At 49.4% G+C, this 17,066-nt stretch overlaps 1 protein-coding gene across 1 annotated transcript in view; it reads right to left on the bottom strand.

The window, feature by feature from the left end:
* Positions 1-17,066, bottom strand: part of KCNIP1 (potassium voltage-gated channel interacting protein 1) — a gene marked incomplete at its 5' end in the record, with an annotated part of 372,336 nt that overhangs the window by 236,250 nt on the left and 119,020 nt on the right. The window lies entirely within an intron of this gene.

The raw sequence follows: 17,066 nt of genomic DNA, 5'->3' as shown, positions 1-17,066 counted from the left end.
CCGGCGATCTCTAACGATGGGCTCCAGCGCTAGAGTCGAGGATTAAAAAAAATAAAGAGCTACGTGGGAAAATGGACAGAGCCTTCCTCCCTGATCCCTTCGCTTCGCACACTTTCTCACCTGCCAGAGGCACGCACAATGTGGTCAATAACTTATCTCCCTGCGAAGTACGGACACATCCCTTTCAGGGATTTTAAAGCAGTGAACTGATGAAACAAAATCCTGCAAACACCTGGTGGCTCTGAGGAGGTTGGACAGTTCCCTGGGTTTTATGCAGTCAGTATTTGAACATACCTGTAATGCACTTATGTTTTCTCAGAAGGTGGGGACAGGAGGGACTCGGGTAGGGAAGGAGTTAAAGGCAGCGAGGCAGCTGTCAGAACCAGAATTAATTTGCTCGTTGCTCACTGCTCACGGTGAGTTCAATTAAGGCAGCATCTGTGCAAACACTGTGTTTGTCTGAAAAACCTCGTTCCCACACCAGAGACCAAAGCACCTCTCTCAACAGGTTTCCTTTAACTTTAGAGGACAATTTTATCAAATGCATCCTCCAGAGCCCCAAAACCAGAAGCTGCAAAGCTCCACTCTCCCTGGAGTGAAGCCTTGCGCTGCCTCCTGCTCTCACACGGCCAGCAATGCTCTCCTGGCACGCACAGGTGCATTTGCCTCCCCTGTGCATAGCAGCAAACAGCTTTCAAGTAGTTTCCACTTGCAAAAGACTGTGGCACTGCACACGATGCATTTTGTTTCCGTGTTTTACAACTCAAAATACAACAGTCGGACTTCTTCTGAGGATCCATCTCACTTGGATGCCCAAGTCCCAAACTGAAACCCAGCAGCTTTGTAGCAAAGCGCCTTGGCCACCACGGGGTAGGGCCATGTCCCCCCCAGGGCTCCCCCAGGCTGGGTGCCTTCCCTGGCCCCTTGGGTGGAGGCCTCGGGCTGGTGGGCATGTCGGGTGGCCGACATGAGGGAACCCCAGGGGCGTGGCTGCCACTCAAGTTACAAGGAGATAATGCAGCAACATCACATGGAAAGTGGCTTCAGGAGTTGGATCCCACTGGATCTCAGCCATGCAGAGGGAGCTTGGACTGGGAGCAACAGATCTGGCTGCCCATATGGTGAGACACCGAGGAAAAAGTAATTTTTGAAGATAAAATTTCAGCCCTGATGCTGTGCTGTTGTTTACTTGAAGCAGCATGGTATATGGAGGCAGAGGGCAAGTATGGATACTCACTTTTCTTTGAGACTTGAAAGAAAAAAAAAGATTTGTCTTGGCTAGAAACCAATATTGACAGATCCCTATGAAATCATGGGAATAAACTACACGCATTTCTGGTTGTATGACTAAAATATGCAAGAACGGGGACAAGAGGAGAGACCGTATCTGTGTCTGGGCAAGCGAGAGGAGTCCCAGACCACGAGTTCACAAGCTGCTGTTTTCTCTCTCTCAGCCAAAAATCCGGATCCCTGGGAAACAGAAGCATCATAACACTAATGAATCAGTGTATGTGACACAGCAAGCAGGAATTTTCTTCTCCAAAGGTGACCATCCAGACTTACCAACCTAGTAGCTAACACGCACTCGAGATGCGGTAAATGCTGACAGACACCCCCACCCGGGAGCTGGATGTCTGCTGTGGTGTTTCCCCTACAGGTCACAGGACAACCGAGCTCCACCTTGGGTGGTGAGATGCCCAGTTCTGGCTGTGCGGGCAGCATCATAAAGGCTGCTATTGTAGGATCAAAAGCAGCTTGGGGGAAGGAGATAACATGCTGCACTGAGCCTGGCTGCACCCTGGGTGTTTGTTTCCAGTGCTTGAACTCAGGAGCCAGGCTCCAGAGCTCTGCCACCCGCTCCCCAGCACAGGCTGACACCTAAGGCTGCAGGAGGTTTGGCTCCCTCCTGGCCCAATCTGCCTGCAATGCTGCAGCACCTGCCTGCACAGCTGGCTGCACACTGTCTTCGTGCCTTACCCCTGCCTAAACCCACCCACAGCTCCCCAGGAGGGTTTCCCAGAGGGCCGGGGCCCAACCCCAGCAGACAGGCGCTGGGCCAGCTGAGAACGTAGCCACAGACAGCATGCCAAACCCAAACCAAGGCTGCAGGGCTGACATGTCCCATGGGACACTGCTAATTATCATCATTGGCTGCCAGCAATTAAACCCCATCCCATCCCCATACCACTGCTGCACAGCACCCAGTACCGTTCAGCAGCCCCCATACAGGTCCCGCAGGGAGCAGCATGGCATTGCTGCAGCTCAGCCCCGCAGGAACGGGGGCAGGATGGAGCTGGGCCACACTGGTGGCAGATCTGTCCTGGCTCTGCATCTCTGGTGTTTCTGCGGTACGTGCAGGAATGAAGATGGAGAGGTTGGAGTTCTTCCACCAGGCTGAAATTGGGACCAGGATGAACCACCTTCTCTAACCCCCTGTCACCAGTGAAATGCATTCTGATGTGTTTTTTTTTTTTGTTGTTGTAGTTTTGTTTTGTTTTGTTCTTTTGGTCTCCCAAAGTACAGCACTGTGCATCTGTCTAACAGCAACCCGAAACCAGCAAAGTGCCTCCTTAGGGCAAGCCCTTGGCCTTCATTCTGCAGCTCTTTGCTTAGAGTGGTCCCAGGTAAGTTCTGCTTTAAAAAGCCTACAAAAGATGGACATTACCAATTCCTTTTCCCTTTTGGGTATTTTAGGTATGAGAACTAAGCAGCGATGACCGGAGTTGCTTTCTATATAAAACTTCAGGAATTTCACCTCTCATATCCCAGTAACTAGAACTTGTCCCAGGAACACGTTTAACATCTAACCAATGAAGAGTGCTTCAGCTAAAGCAGAGGGCATTTTCTGCCCGCCTGGGCAGCTCTGTTTGGCTTTAGCCTATCCACAGCCACAGCCCTTTGGGCAAGCAGCAGAGAACACGCGAGGAGCAGCCAGGGAGCTGGGCTGCCACATGAGCTCTGGTGCAGAAACACCAGCCCTCCTGCTTTCAGTGGTGCCCACTGAGCTGGGCTTGGTCGGATGTTCACAGTTTGGAACCCCCCGACACCAGCCCAGTTACGCCTCTGGCCCAAAACCTTCCCCAGGCGCGGGTCCCCAGCAGCACAGGCACTCCTGTGGGTTTCTCCCCAAGGCTGGGCAGCTGGGGGGGAGCAGGAGATGGGAATCGTGCATCGATCGGCCGGGCAGCCATCTTGCAGCCCCCTTGCAGATGCTGCCCGGGGGCTTTTGCCCTCTCCTCCAGCTCTCTCTGATTTTTAAAACATGAGACGTGGAGAACTGGCTATCTGGGAAGAAAAAAAAAAAATCAAAAGCAAGAGGAAAAATGTTCCTTTCCTAAGAGGATGAAATGAGAGTTTCTGTTGCTTAGCAAATTTTTAACCAGTTGCTGCCCTCGGCTGCCTGTGCCAGCACATCCTCTGCCAAGCGCTGCCTGACCTCAGACCCAGGGCTCCCCAGACCAGAACCCAGGGCAATTCAGACATGGCCCGGAGGTGCAAATGCCGAGCATCTCTGAACTTCACTGGACCCTGGAGAGGAGGAAGAAACCACCACCATCAGGACCACGCGCACAGAGCTGGGATGCTGACAGCCCCCATAACACAGCCCCCCAAGGGATACCTTAGGGCTTGGAGGGGCAGGAGAGGGGGGCGTGTACCACATCTAATACAGCAGTGGTCTTTCTTATCTTTATTTCTCTGCAATTCTTAAAAATACTTCCTTGATTAGACTGCTAAGGCTTCTGTTCCACTAACCAGAACATACAAAGTGTGTGTTAACGAGAAATACGTGTCACTAGCTGCCTGAAGTCGTCCCAGCTTGAAGCAGGAAGACAGAGAGCTAAGAGGCGTCCTTGCACCAAACCCAGCCATCCCAAAGACCACGAGGGGAACCTGGGAGCAGTGTGAGATGAGCTGCTCTGCCCCTGGGAAACCAGCTCAATCACAGACAGACCAAGGTGGGGTCGTTTTTTGCTGGTCGATACTTGTGAAATGTACCTGGAGACCTTTGGGGATCCTCACTTGCCTTTTTGTCAACATAAGGATGCACTGGGTCTTCCTACTCAGATTTTCAGTAGGAATTCACCACACGTTACTGGCTTTTTTTTTTTTCTTTTTTCTCCCCCAAACTTACTTTTTATTTCTTAAAAAAATGTTGCTCCCAGACCAGCACCAATGCAAGACGAGCCTAAATTCCCCCTCTTCTCCTCCACTCACGAGCCATTATAATAAACGGGAATGTTTTCAAAGAACTCGTTTTGCTCTCTGTAAGGACAAGGCAGCAGAACAGCTATTAAAAGATTCATTACTGCACCTCCACAGGCCCAAAGCAAATTCTCCTGCTAGTTAGTTTTGCCAGATCTCAAAAGGTAGAGGTCCTCCCTTTCATTTTGATGGAAATGTATTTTTTACGACATGAAAGCCAGTGAATAATAACGCCGAGAAATCAGATGGAACAGGTGAGGCTCGAAGCTTGGGGATCATCTAGATTTCCATGTAAATACGGCACCAACAACAGTAACTGAAGTGTTAGAAAGCCACCTGCTTGCCAAACTAGAGCACATAAAGCTATGCAAAACCAAAATAATAATAATAATAAAACCTACTGTCACCTAATGCCACCGAACTGAGAACACAAAGCCGGGAACTGAGGCTGGAGCAATCGGGGCTGCTCCTCTTGGTTAGCGCCCTGAGAAGGAGAGCAGAGAGCAGGGCTGGCTTTTTGCCCCTGCTGCTCAGAGCAAGCAGCCGAGCCCTTCCCGAAATACAGAGGGCAGGCGTCCCTGCTCTGCCTCGGTCTGCTCCTGGAGAGCAGCAGGCAGGCTGGGGGCTGCAGAAGCACAACCAGGCCCGTGTGGGTGCTCCGGGAGCAGGAGAGCAGAAAGATGGAGGAGCTGTTCTGCCTGGGTGAGGCAGCACAGGAGGGCTGGAAATAAAACTCCATTATTGTCTGCTGGTGTGTCTCAGGCTTAGTAATAAAATGGAGCAGGACTCTGCGGAGCACACCTACTGCTTGCCCTAAGGACATCACCCTGGCAAACAGAGAGCTGGGGAAGGGAATGCTTCATGTTCCCTCTGACAACTTCAATGAAACACAAGGCAGGTACCGTTTGGTACCTCTGGCTAGATTATTTCTTCTGTAAACGGGGAGAGAACATCCCCAGCACACCACGAACCAACGTGAAGGAGCGAAAAGCTGGGGGGCAGAGCAGGGAACAAGGGGAGCGTGGGGCAGGGCCCCGCCAGCAGGCAGTGGTGCTGAGCCCTGCGGGATGGCTACCAGTCTGTGGCTGCTGGGTGGTTTTCACAGAGGCACCCACTGGGACGGGAGGAAGGCACGGGGTCAGGCCCGGCACAAGGCTGTGGAGCTGGAGGAGGCTGGGGGAGGCGCTTTGGGGCTGAACCACAGCCTTCTGCTCGCATGCTGCCCTCATTGCAACGCCTGAGGATGAAGCAGCTCACACCTCAGTGATGGCAACCAGCCATTACCCCACGAAATCCATCCAAACATTGTGCCGAGTGAAGCCTTGCCTTTCAGTGTAATGAAATCTGCAGAGGAGAAACCGCAGTGCAGTCTGCGGGAAGAAGGCCTGGGGGGCACGGCGAGAGGCTGAGCCCCAGGGCGCCGCACCGAGGAGAGCAGGGTGCTGATGTGAGCCTGCCATGTCACGGCACCTCTCACGAGGACAGCGAGGGCTTCTGAAGGGAATTTTGGAGGCTGGCAGTGACAGAAAATCCCCCCAATTTTTCCCTCTGCGGGAGGGAGGCGGGGGTGCACTGCTGGAGCTGCAGCCTGCCGCGTCCCTCCGAGGCTGATGGAGATGGGCCGATGTGAGGGGCCCAAAATAACACAGCCACCAGGCAGCATCGTGTCACTGTTCCCACGTGGCACTGGCAGCAGTGACAGTGACCAAACACTGCTGCTGCTACTAGAAACTGCAACACCGAGCGGCCAGCACCCGGTGCCAGGCGCACGCGCAGAACCAGAGCTCACACAGCCTTTTTCCTGTAACGTGTGAGCGCTTTGATCACATTGGCAGCCTCTGTGAATGTCGTTCACAGACACGTTGTGACCAAAGGGGAACCATGTCCCAGCCCTGTACGTGGTGACAAGGACACCTCTCCAGCAGCTGGGACAGACACCACCGGCGCTGGGCACGTGCGTGCTCCATCGGCCCCCAGCTCTGCAAACGCACCAAATAAGCAGGCTGAGTGACAGACGGGAACGCGAGGCTGTTTTGTTCCCAGGAGCATTAAAGAGAATATGTCAAAACTGCATAAAGAATGTGAACAATAAATGTCAATCTGGGTTAACAGCCAGTTTCGTTTCTTTCTCAGGATAATGGTCCAAGAGGCCTTGTTGAAAGAGAAAGAGCAAATTTTAATTATTCTGTATTTCCACGGATGACTGATAAATTGACTCCAAACAATTCTACAGTCAACGAGTTTGCTTTAGGGAGGAGAAGAGGGAAGAGCAAACATTCAGATGATCTCGGATCTCTTCTTTCCATTTGCTTTAGAGCACTTCAAGGAAACGTGCCAAACTACCCCCATGTAATTCAGGTCACTGAGCAGATGCACATACCGCCGTGGACCTAACGGGGATAGCTAACCATCTATTGCTGTTTCACATTTCACTTCTCACCACGTAGTCTTGTAAAAGAGAGCAAGGGCAGCCATCAGACACCCCCAGGTAAGTTCTGCTTGTGTCGGGTTAAATCACGTCAGTGGAGAACCAGCTCAACACAGCGGCCGTCACTTTGTGCACCTGCTCTGCGCCAAACGGGCAGGGATGCACAGTGGGCACCGGGGTTCCCTGGTGACCTTGGGCTCACTTTTCTCATCATTAACAACAACACGCTTTAACCAAAAGGACACAAAATACTTGCCGTGTCGTTTCACGATTTTAGAAGCACGGCTTCCTTAATGAAGGTTCAGGATTTCATGTTCTGTGTTGCAATCTTCCCTGCTAGAAAAAAAAAAAACAATAGGACTATTCCCATAAAGTGTTTGCTGTTTGAAGCCGGATAAAACAATCCATTAAAATGGAGATTAGCTTGGTAAATTTTGTTGAGCTAAGGTGAGCAGCAACACCTCCCGAACTCACAGCATCCTGTGCACCAAACAGCCAGGTTTACGCCTTGGTTCCTTTTCCATCCTCTAAGTGCACATCTTCTGGTGCTCCCTCCACCTTTAAAAGCTGCTTGCAGGAAAACGAGTTTCTCTTTGATATAAAGATGCCCCTCAGTACATGAGCATCGGTCTAGCAGATCGCCTGGGAATATTTTGATTCACTGCTAACACGTATTGAACTGCATGAGTTTTGTGTGAGATGGAGCAGGCTCTGATGTGCACTGGGCATAAACGGGTTTTGAAGCCGGGATCTGGCATCTGCCTAATAGGCAGCTAATGGCAGATTGTGTCCTACACCCTGCTACAGCTCCAGCAAACCCCCAAAGAAAGCAAGGTTGGTAACAAATTTCAGATGCGAGCAGGGCAGTGGTTTACCAGCATCTATGCAAGCAATCATGGGGAATCACATCGTCCCTATGGAAACCTCAAGGTCTGTGACATGCACAGTGATTACTGCCAGCAGTTAATACACTGAAGTCATTTACCAAATTAAAATGAAGCCTAAATTGCACCAGAAGGATCAGACTCCAGCTTACATATACAAGTAAATGTAAAATTTACAAGTAAATGTAAATAAGGCAGGACTGGGGGTGACTGAGAATGCAGTGCAATAGCGGGTGGCCTTTAGACCGAAACCTCCTTACCACGGGACCCAGGGGCAAAATAGGGTTTGAACAGTGGTGTTCTGATGGAAAAAATGGTAATTTCATGTAGTTCCCAAATAATTAAAATCACCAGTATTTTTCACTTACAATAAACGTGTCCAGGATTGATGAAATCCTGAAATCATGATGGAAGCCAAACCCTGTGGTCTCCAGCAGCAGCGTTTGCAGCGCTCCCTGAGGACCGGGGACTCTGGCTGACCTCCAACGTGCTCAGGCCACCCACTGCCACTGCTCTCCTGCAGGAGCAGGGACAACACCTGCCCAGGTAAGGCTTCAGGCTCACTCCTATGGAACAGCAACTTCATGCTCCCTACTTCGTGTTCCCGCAGCCAGCAGCGTGGTGGGTGCACAGTAAGGGAGCAGCCGACCTTCCTCTGCCAAAGGGAAAGTGCGGCCTGGTTGGGAAACAGCCTTTGGAAATGCAGCTAGTTTTCACTTGCACGCTGGTGCATCATCATGTGGAACTACAATGCAAAATTACATTGTGAAAAATATACAGTTAAGGTACTGCAATTATCACAAGTTTGGAGGTCTCGGCACATGGCAGTTCTCCCCTGCTTTGGGGGAGTAACGGCAGTGTCCCCGTAACGGGTTTCTCCACACGGTACTGATGCATGTTGCCATCTATAACTCCATCTGAACTTCATTTAAGCAAGAGAACTAAGGTTGCAGCAGATGAAGAATGCTTCCAATAAAGGGACGCATGCCGGTCCCGTAGTGCTGGCTGCTGGGCTGGGTTATTGTTATTACGTCCATAACAACTTGCATCTTGAAAGCTGAAGTGCTTCCCAGATCCCACCATCAGTGATAGCTGCATTCAAATTCTGTCCAATACAGCAATCAAGATACTCTCCGGTCTCATTAACTAATTACAACTATTCCAGTTCAAGAGGTACCAGCAGCAGGGTGGACACAGCACCGAGCCCCGCTGTTGGCAGTATGCTGGTGCATGTGATAACCCCAACGAAAGCCAACGGACCCAAATTCAGCTTCAGGCCAGAGGGGATTTTATTTTTTTATTTTGCCAGTGGGTTTCGCATATGAAGGACACCAGAAGGTTATTTTTGCTGTTTTTCTCCCTCTGACAGCGTCCAGAGCACGCTTCTGCAGCTCAGAGCAGCCCGTGAGGTTCACCCAGATAGGAGTGCAATTTGCACGCAAGGTCAGATATTTGTTAGGGGGAGCTCCTTACAGAAAGGATCGCAGCCCGCACACCCCCAGGAGCAGGTACTCATCTTTAAGCAAACCAAGCATCCAGAGGAGCAGCAAACGCATTATCAGCCTTTTGTCGTCTGACCTGATCTGTGTTCTTGCAAATAAGCTCCTGTCTGGGTTCTGTGCTGGACAAGGGATAAGTGAGGAACTTTCCTCCAGATCCCTTGCTCAGCAAAATGCCTACTGCCCATCTGTGCGGGGTGGGAGCGTGGATTGCAAACCTGGCCAACTACGGCCTTGGCAACTTGCTGCTGAAGCTGATGAACGATTTCTCATCAGATGCAGGTCACTAAATTCCGGGCAGCCCTTGGTTTTCTTTCCAGGTCCCCTCAGCATGGCTTCTGCAGAAGACTTATTCTTTGTTTCTGATTAGATTCTTGGCAATGGAGTGACAGCAAAAAAAAATTAATATCCAACTGATAGGAAACAAATCTTCAGCAATCCTCTTTTTCAGCTGTGAAGATTGTCATCAAGATTTCAATCATCTAGGGTAAAAAGCACCTGGCATAAAGCAGCCCCCAGACATGGACAATCTGAGCATGGTCCCAGCTCTGTGGGGTTCCCAGGGGAGCCAAGACCCCAACCACTGCCTCCTAACCCTTGCTCACTTCATCCTCAGGGGAGCCCCCAGAGCACAGCACCCTGACAGTGACCGTGCATCACTTTGGGCAGGGAAGGAGGCAGAGAGGTGGACAGCATTGGCTTCAGGTGCCACATGCAAAGCCGGACGAGCACGGCACGGTGTTGTGGATGAGGGTACCATTCTCCCATCGACTTCCAGCCTACAGAACCGTTTAAAAAACTGCACTAGACACTGTCTTCTCTTTGATGAGTCCAGATGTCAAAGTCTAACACTTGCCTGCCTTCCACATGTAAAGATCAAAAAAAAAATCTAAATTCACCTAACAGCACTTAGAAAAAAAAAAAAAAAAGAAAAAGGAATCTAGTTCTGCTGCTTCTCATGTTAGAGGAGTCCCTGGCTTCACTGCTGCAAGATCCAGCAGCCCAGACCACTCAAATAAAGTCATTCTTTGTTCCTGCTCAGGATATCAGAGCGCTCCAGGAACATAAATCTGAGGCTTACCTGGCCACTTACAATAAAACACCTACCAGGATGCGCTGACCTTTCCTGTCCTTCCAATATGGGGCTGACAATCTAAACAAAGAAATACCATGTAATAACCAGGAATTATTTCTAATGACATGGGAAGGGAAGGAAGAAAAAAAAAAAAAAAAAAAAAGATCTCTGGTGCACCAGGACTGGCCCTTTTCTATGGAATAAATTTTGGGGAAACTCACAATGCCGTTTTCATGAACCACTGAAATTTGAACAAATGCTACACGAAAGTCAAGCATAATATATACATATATTTGCCACACATTTTTAACATACACTCAAAACGTGCATTTGTGGGCAACAAAACAAGCTCTTAGTTCTCCTTGCTGTACATGAAGATAAAGACTTGGATCCCAAACTGAAATTTAGGTTACACTTTGCCAAATACCTGATAAACACAAATACAGGGGTAGCCATTTTTCTAGAAACAGGACGTAGAAAAATGCGTGTATAGGCACAGCTGCAGGCAGACCCCAGCTACCAGAGCACTTGCACAAGTGCTGCTATCCCCAGATCCCGAACACACAGGTCCATTTCCATGGCTGCACATCCACAGTGCAGCAGGCACAGTCAGTGCCTGGCCCCAAACACGTGAAGGATCTGCCTGTGCCGTGAAAGTGAGTTAGAAGTTTAACCTTTCTCCACATCAGGAACAGGACAATGTATAAATCCTAACCACAGCTCCCCTGCACCAAGCTGCTGCCCCTTCCTTTTATATGAGACCATCAGCAGCACCCTGCATCCCTTTCCCTCCTGTGCCACCTCCCGCTCAGCTCTGCCCAGGGCCACAGGCGTTGTGTTCCTGCCCACGGCGCTGATTTCAAATCCTCCTGCACGGTATTTGGGCACTTGGGTGCTCCTATCAAACCAGAGCTCCCCCAGATTCCTCCCAGAGCCCCGGGCTGGTGCTGGCATCCTCAGCTGGAGATAAGAGCCGAGCCCAAAGGGACTTTTCTGCTCATCTCCACTTTGCACGGCAGCTCCACAGCGTGGAGCTTATAAAGCTACAACGTGATGCATTTTATAGCGCAAGGAAAAAATAAAAATGAGTAATGAAAAGCATTCCTCATAACTTCATTTCTTTTCATGCTGGCGAGCACGCAAACCTTCCCGTCTGCAGCCCTGCGCTAGTTAGCAGAGCGCTGCACCATCCATCTGAAACGCTGGGACTCGTGTTCTGCTTGTTACAGGGCCATTCAGAAGCAATTTCTCCAGTGTTTCTTGATTACAAATATTTGTGAAAATTATTTTTCATACCTTCCTGTCACAGGCAAAATAGCTGTGCCTAGCATTTAAATTATGGCATTCAGCAACCTTGCTTATGCTAATTGACACTAAATATATTAACAAGGTGTGGATTAGCATAACATAAGTATTTGCAGGTGAAAATGGCTGGTCCAGACAAAATCAAGAGGTGTCACCAGCAGCACAAGCGTTTGAAATTATGCCACCAGTAAACCAAAGCCAACAGCAATAGCTTCCAGACAGGGATGTCACGTGTAAGATGTGCTGAGCCACGCTGTGCAGTCACCTGAAAAGGGGCTTGCTGCCTTCGTGATGGGCAGAAAATCTCTCCTCTGGATCAGGTTAGTGAAATTCAGGGGCAGTGAAGGCAGACTTTAACTACAGATGAGAAAACTTTTACACAAAGAGTTGGCATGCTCTTTGTTGTGGAGGCTAAGACAGAGTGCTCACACCAGCTGAAACAAAGACCAGCAGAGAAGTATTAAAAATACTTTTTTTTTTTTTTTTTAATTTAATGAAATGATTTGATCCTTTGGCCCGCTCGAGGTTGATGAAGCCTCACTTGATGTGAATTTGGAGGTACTAGGGATGGAGCTGTCTCTTCTGGATGCTGTTATCCTGGCTCTGGCAGGAATCACAGGCTCATCACTTTCTGGCTCATCCTGGGTTGAGCTTCATGTCCTCAAGCATTTTCTCCCCTCCTCCTGGAAGATTTCTGTCTTGCTGGCTTCTGTCCTCCACCTTGCCAGGTGAGCACCAAGGCTGAGAATTCATCAAATCCTTAGAAGTGGCTGCTGCTTGTGTCAATGAAGTGCTTCTTGAAGCCCTGCTGAATTTTTTAGCGACCTCTTGTTCCTTTTGTACCTGCAAAACTGCAAGTTATTTAACTTCATCTGCAATCTTTTCTTACCCCAGCTTTCCTTTGCAGTGTTTTCCTACATTGTGCTCAGCTTTGTTCTTTGGTCCTCTGATCCTTTTGTAATTACATCTGATGCCTCCACTCACCCGAACCTCTGTGAAGCTGTCACTGGAGCCTGAATCTTCACCATGGTTCAAACAAACTGCAGAGATTAGCGAGCTGTCCTTTTAAATGTGTGGTTACCTATAACTCAAAGGTACAGAGCAATTCTGGGCAGAAACCTGAACAGATTCTGTGCTGGATGGCATTTATCCTTGCCAAGGTAATTGCAATTCCATCAGCCTGGTATCTTCAAAGAGAGTTCTTGGCCAGTGCTTCTGGAGCCAAGAGAATAAGGATTTACTGACAAGTACCTCTAAAACAGACAAACTAAAGAACTGCTGGGGTAAAAATAAATAGAAGCATTTTTCAACTATTAGTATAGATACTAAAGAGATGGCAACTTCATTTTAGACCTAAGGGATGTTAAGAAAATGCCTCTTAGAACACTCTATTCATTTTGAACTGACGTCTTTATTGAAGCAGTGAGATGTGGGTATCTGGAGCCAACTGGTTTGAGAGAGCAAGTATCTGAGAATGGTTTCCCCAGCAGCTGATGGACTCTGCTCCCCTGGGAACCTTGGCTGTGCACAGCCCTGGGCTCCTGCACGCCTCACCTGGGCATCCCAAGCACTGAGGTGTCCCGGGGCTGTGTTTCAAATTCCTGTGATCAAACACCATTGCCTCTACTTCAAATCCCATTCCAAAGGACACTGAAAATCCCCTTTAATTTCCATGCCTGAAACAGAGCTTTATTAGCCTGCCAGGGATTACAACCAGGAGCTGAAGTTAACACAACTCACCAGCTGCTAATGTATTTACACAGCGTGACTCAAACATTAGTTTGTGGTGTAGCAACTCGCACACAAGCTAAATTAATTCCATACTAATTAATACAAGTGGGGATGGCTCAGGTTAACCCTGCAGTGAAAACATAGCCCACAGGACAATTTACTCGGACGTGCTTCAGGAAAGGAGAAGAGCAAAACCGTTCTTCTTGGGTAGAGGAGTGGGACTTCTCCTTGCAGGGAGATGCTCTGACCCTGAAAATACCACTGAGAAGGTCAGGGGACCTGCAGAGAAGGGGAAACCCTCACCTTTGGGTTGATGGCAGCTGCTCTCATTCGCACCAAGCCCACTGCCTGCCCATTGAGCCAGAACAGCTGGACACAGCCCTACTGAGCCAGGTAGGAAACCACAGCACAACAGCAGGAGCGCAACCCCTGCTGGTCTGACCTCGTGAATAAGGGACTTCAACGGGCCCTGCTTTGCCCTCCCCTCTACAAAAGGCTCCTCATGCAGGAAAAAAACGTTTTTCCTGGCTGCCTAAGAGAAGGCTGAAGTCGTGCGAGCTGCCTCCTCCAGCCAGGCCAGACCCCTGCAGCCGAGGCTGTCACCCCTGGCAGGTCGCGTCCAAGCAGGGACAGCCTCGGCCAGCAGCGATGCCATAACAAGGCACGGCTCCCCTCCTGCCTGCCCCCACAATCAGATCTTTACTGTCATTTTGTATTTAATGCTGGTGACGCCAAAGGATTCGAAGAGCTATTTTTGTTGTAATATTTTCTAATTGTTTCCCTCAGGAGGTGGAAAGGCTTTAACTAGATCTCATATCACGGCTCCATCTCTACTTGGAGGAAGATAAAAAGCAACTTCAGATGTACCGCAATTATTCCCTGCAATTAACACTTCCCTTTTATTATTTTGCCACTAATGCCATTTTCCTCCAATCTAGTTAAGTGCTGCAGCCCACATTTATTCCACCACTGATGAGCTATCCAGCAAACCAGTAAGGAAGACCAACAAAACTTTTATTTCCTGTAGTATTAGAGCTTATTAGCGGTCTAATTGCAAAATATCCAAACTTGTTGATTATGAGCTGACAGCTCTTGTAGGTGTGGGGATGCTGGAATGAATGAATGTATCTAAGGGGGTAGGAGCACTCCTGCAGGCAGGTTGGGAGCTCTGCTCCCCTGGTCTGCAAGCTGCCACCTGTGTTTTCTGCGGCTTGGCTCTGAGTGCAGCAGTGGGGTTACTTCTGCCGGCACATACCCAGACACGGCATGTACCCAAGCTGACATCAACAAGCAGCTGACAGACAGGACCTTGCATTGCTCACTGCACACACACAAAGCCTGCCACGTCTGCAAAACCTAAACCATCTTGGGTCACCCACCACAAAGTAAAACACTTCATCCCACCACTTTTATGGGGCCATTTATTCACAGGCCCTGCACTCTGGCATCCCGGGGGCGTGGAAGGGAGACAGCAGGAGGCTGCTGCCCACGGGCAGCACAGACAAACCCCGGTGCTGCCAGCACAGGGGTGATGGGCAGGCAGGAGGCCAGGACCTCCCCAGCCACCTGGTCCTGTGCCTGCAGGGTCAGACACCTCGTGCATGGCAGCCTCCTCGTCCTGCACTTCGAGCTGACACGCCACCCAGGGGGCTTCGTACTCCAAACCAACTGAAAACTCTTTAAAACAAATATTAAGACCTTGACATAAAAAAGAACAATATTTATTTAAGACTTTGCAGAAGCAGAGGATTAAATAAGCTGCTGTTGGGCAGTGCAGCTCTGGCATTTTATCCAGCTCAGCAGCAAGGCGGGCTGTGCGCACACCCAGCTGAGGCGGAACTTATCCCTTCAGCAAACACGCAGACCTGCAGCAAGTTTCCTCTCCCCGAACAACTGTGTTGCTGACTGACAGTTTTCAGGGCCTGAGAAATAGAAGGGGGAAGCAAACTGCAAAGCCAACGAGGTCTGACTGACGCCACCCCCCTCTACAACCTATCTGGTCTCAAAGGGCAGAGGACGCCTTGCCTCAGCAGAGGAACCCCGAAATCCACAATTCTGGTAGCCAGGAAAGGTGGGAGATCCAAATCTGGCCATGTATTTGTCTTACAGCCCCTGGGCAGTGCGACTGGCTTGAGCAGAGGATGAGAACCCCGAAGGGCAGCACTGTTACACTGCTGCTATACCCCTGCTCCAGGGCTCTTCCGAGCCAGGTATGTTTGCAAATAAACACAGTTTTGGAACTACACTACAAAAGACTCCAACCCAGCTCCTTTGGTGTGCTGCTGCTAACATCCTATTAACACACGTCCTTGCACAGTTGGCTTCTTTTATTTCGGGACTTGAGGCCACGCTGCTGTGCGGTGCAGCAGTGCTGCGCACAGTTTGTACTCTCCTCCAGGAACAGTGCCAAGGGTCAGGACAGAACAGAATCAGGAAGATTTCTCTCAAATATCATTCAATAGAGTATCAAAACACACAAGAACCAGAGCACAATACCACCAGCTTCAGCATCGCAGGCACCTGGGTTTAATACAATAACCCAGTGTGAAAGCTCTGTGGGAAAACCAACGCTATTCACCCCCCGTACCGTGCGTGCAAATTAATCTCTGCTTAACCATCCCCGTCCTCGTGCCAGAGATCTTCAGGCGAGCCGCCCAGCGCTTTGCACCATGCTTCAGGCAGCAGCAGCGGGGCAGCAGCACCTCCAGCCTCACACTTGGACGGCTCCGGGGCTCAGGTGCTGCCCGGGGCTCAGAGCACTGCTTTGGTGGAGCTGCTCCTCTGCGGGGGGAAATGTCAGCTCGAGACTGCACAGCAGAATGTCAATTTGGTTTTAGTTCCGTGGAAGATGACTGTGGCTTTTTAGAAGTTCATTTGATATCAAAACAGCCTAGAAAGAGCAAATGTAATTAAAATCTTCCAGGGACGCTGTGGTTGATTAGAAGTTTAATCACCAGCAGCCACCGAAGGGAAAGGCAAATACCCACTGTGTGCTGTCAGGAAAGCAGCTCGGCAGTGCCCAGCACCTGCAGCCAGCACCAGACGTGGTCACATCCAGATGCGGGCAGGTTACCTCACGTTGCTGCAAACACATGGAGATTTCACCCTCTGCCCAAGTACATCGCGGGGCATGAGGACTGGGACATGCTTAACTTCGACTATTTACTTATTTCCACTGAATCCATCTCCAAACTTCAGTAACCAGAACACAAACTGCATGGGTAGCACATGAAGGAAGCAGAGAAAGGTCAACTTCATATTGGATTTAATCATCCGGTTGCCATGAAAATACAGGTTTTCATTTTTCCTGATTTTTGCATGAACTTCCAGAGCATAAGCACTGCCTTGCAGTACCTGAGAGTCACACGGGATAACCCAGGTTCTCAGCTGGCTTTGTACAATGAGTGACTAACAAAGTCTGAATGATAAAAACAACAAAACTGAAACATTTACACCTGTGTGTGGAACACAAAGTTTCACAACTGACATTTTCAGGATTGCTGTATTCTTTTAAAAGAGATTTTCTTTTAACTTGCTGCCTATACACATTTTAAAAATCCAGATTAATTGCTTTTTTTTTTTTTTTTTTTTTTTTTTTTTTTCTTTTATCAGAAGCCTCTATCTCACAAGTAGCAGGTGTTTGGTTAAAGTATTTCAGAACAGCATGATCACAGTCCCACGTTCACGGTAAGGTTTATCAGCTGTTTTCCACTTAAGCTTGTGTGCATCAGATCAGAAAAGATTCACGAGCACTTCACTGAACACAAGCTAAAAATCAGTAGGAAAAGTAACCTTAAAATAGACCAGAAACAAATCTGAATTTTGATGGACACCAGCAGCAAACAACAACATCCACTGGGTCCTAGTGGGGCCATGTTAGGTATCGGCAGTGCTGTTGATCTCCGTTAATAACGCGGGGCGGTGCCTCAATACGCACGGCT

Source organism: Aythya marila, assembly GCF_965140915.1.
Source record: "Aythya marila genome assembly, chromosome: 14".
Lineage (NCBI taxonomy): Eukaryota > Metazoa > Chordata > Aves > Anseriformes > Anatidae > Aythya > Aythya marila.
The sequence above is the reverse complement of the archived record's forward strand: the minus strand, read 5'-3'. Positions and strand labels throughout refer to the sequence as shown.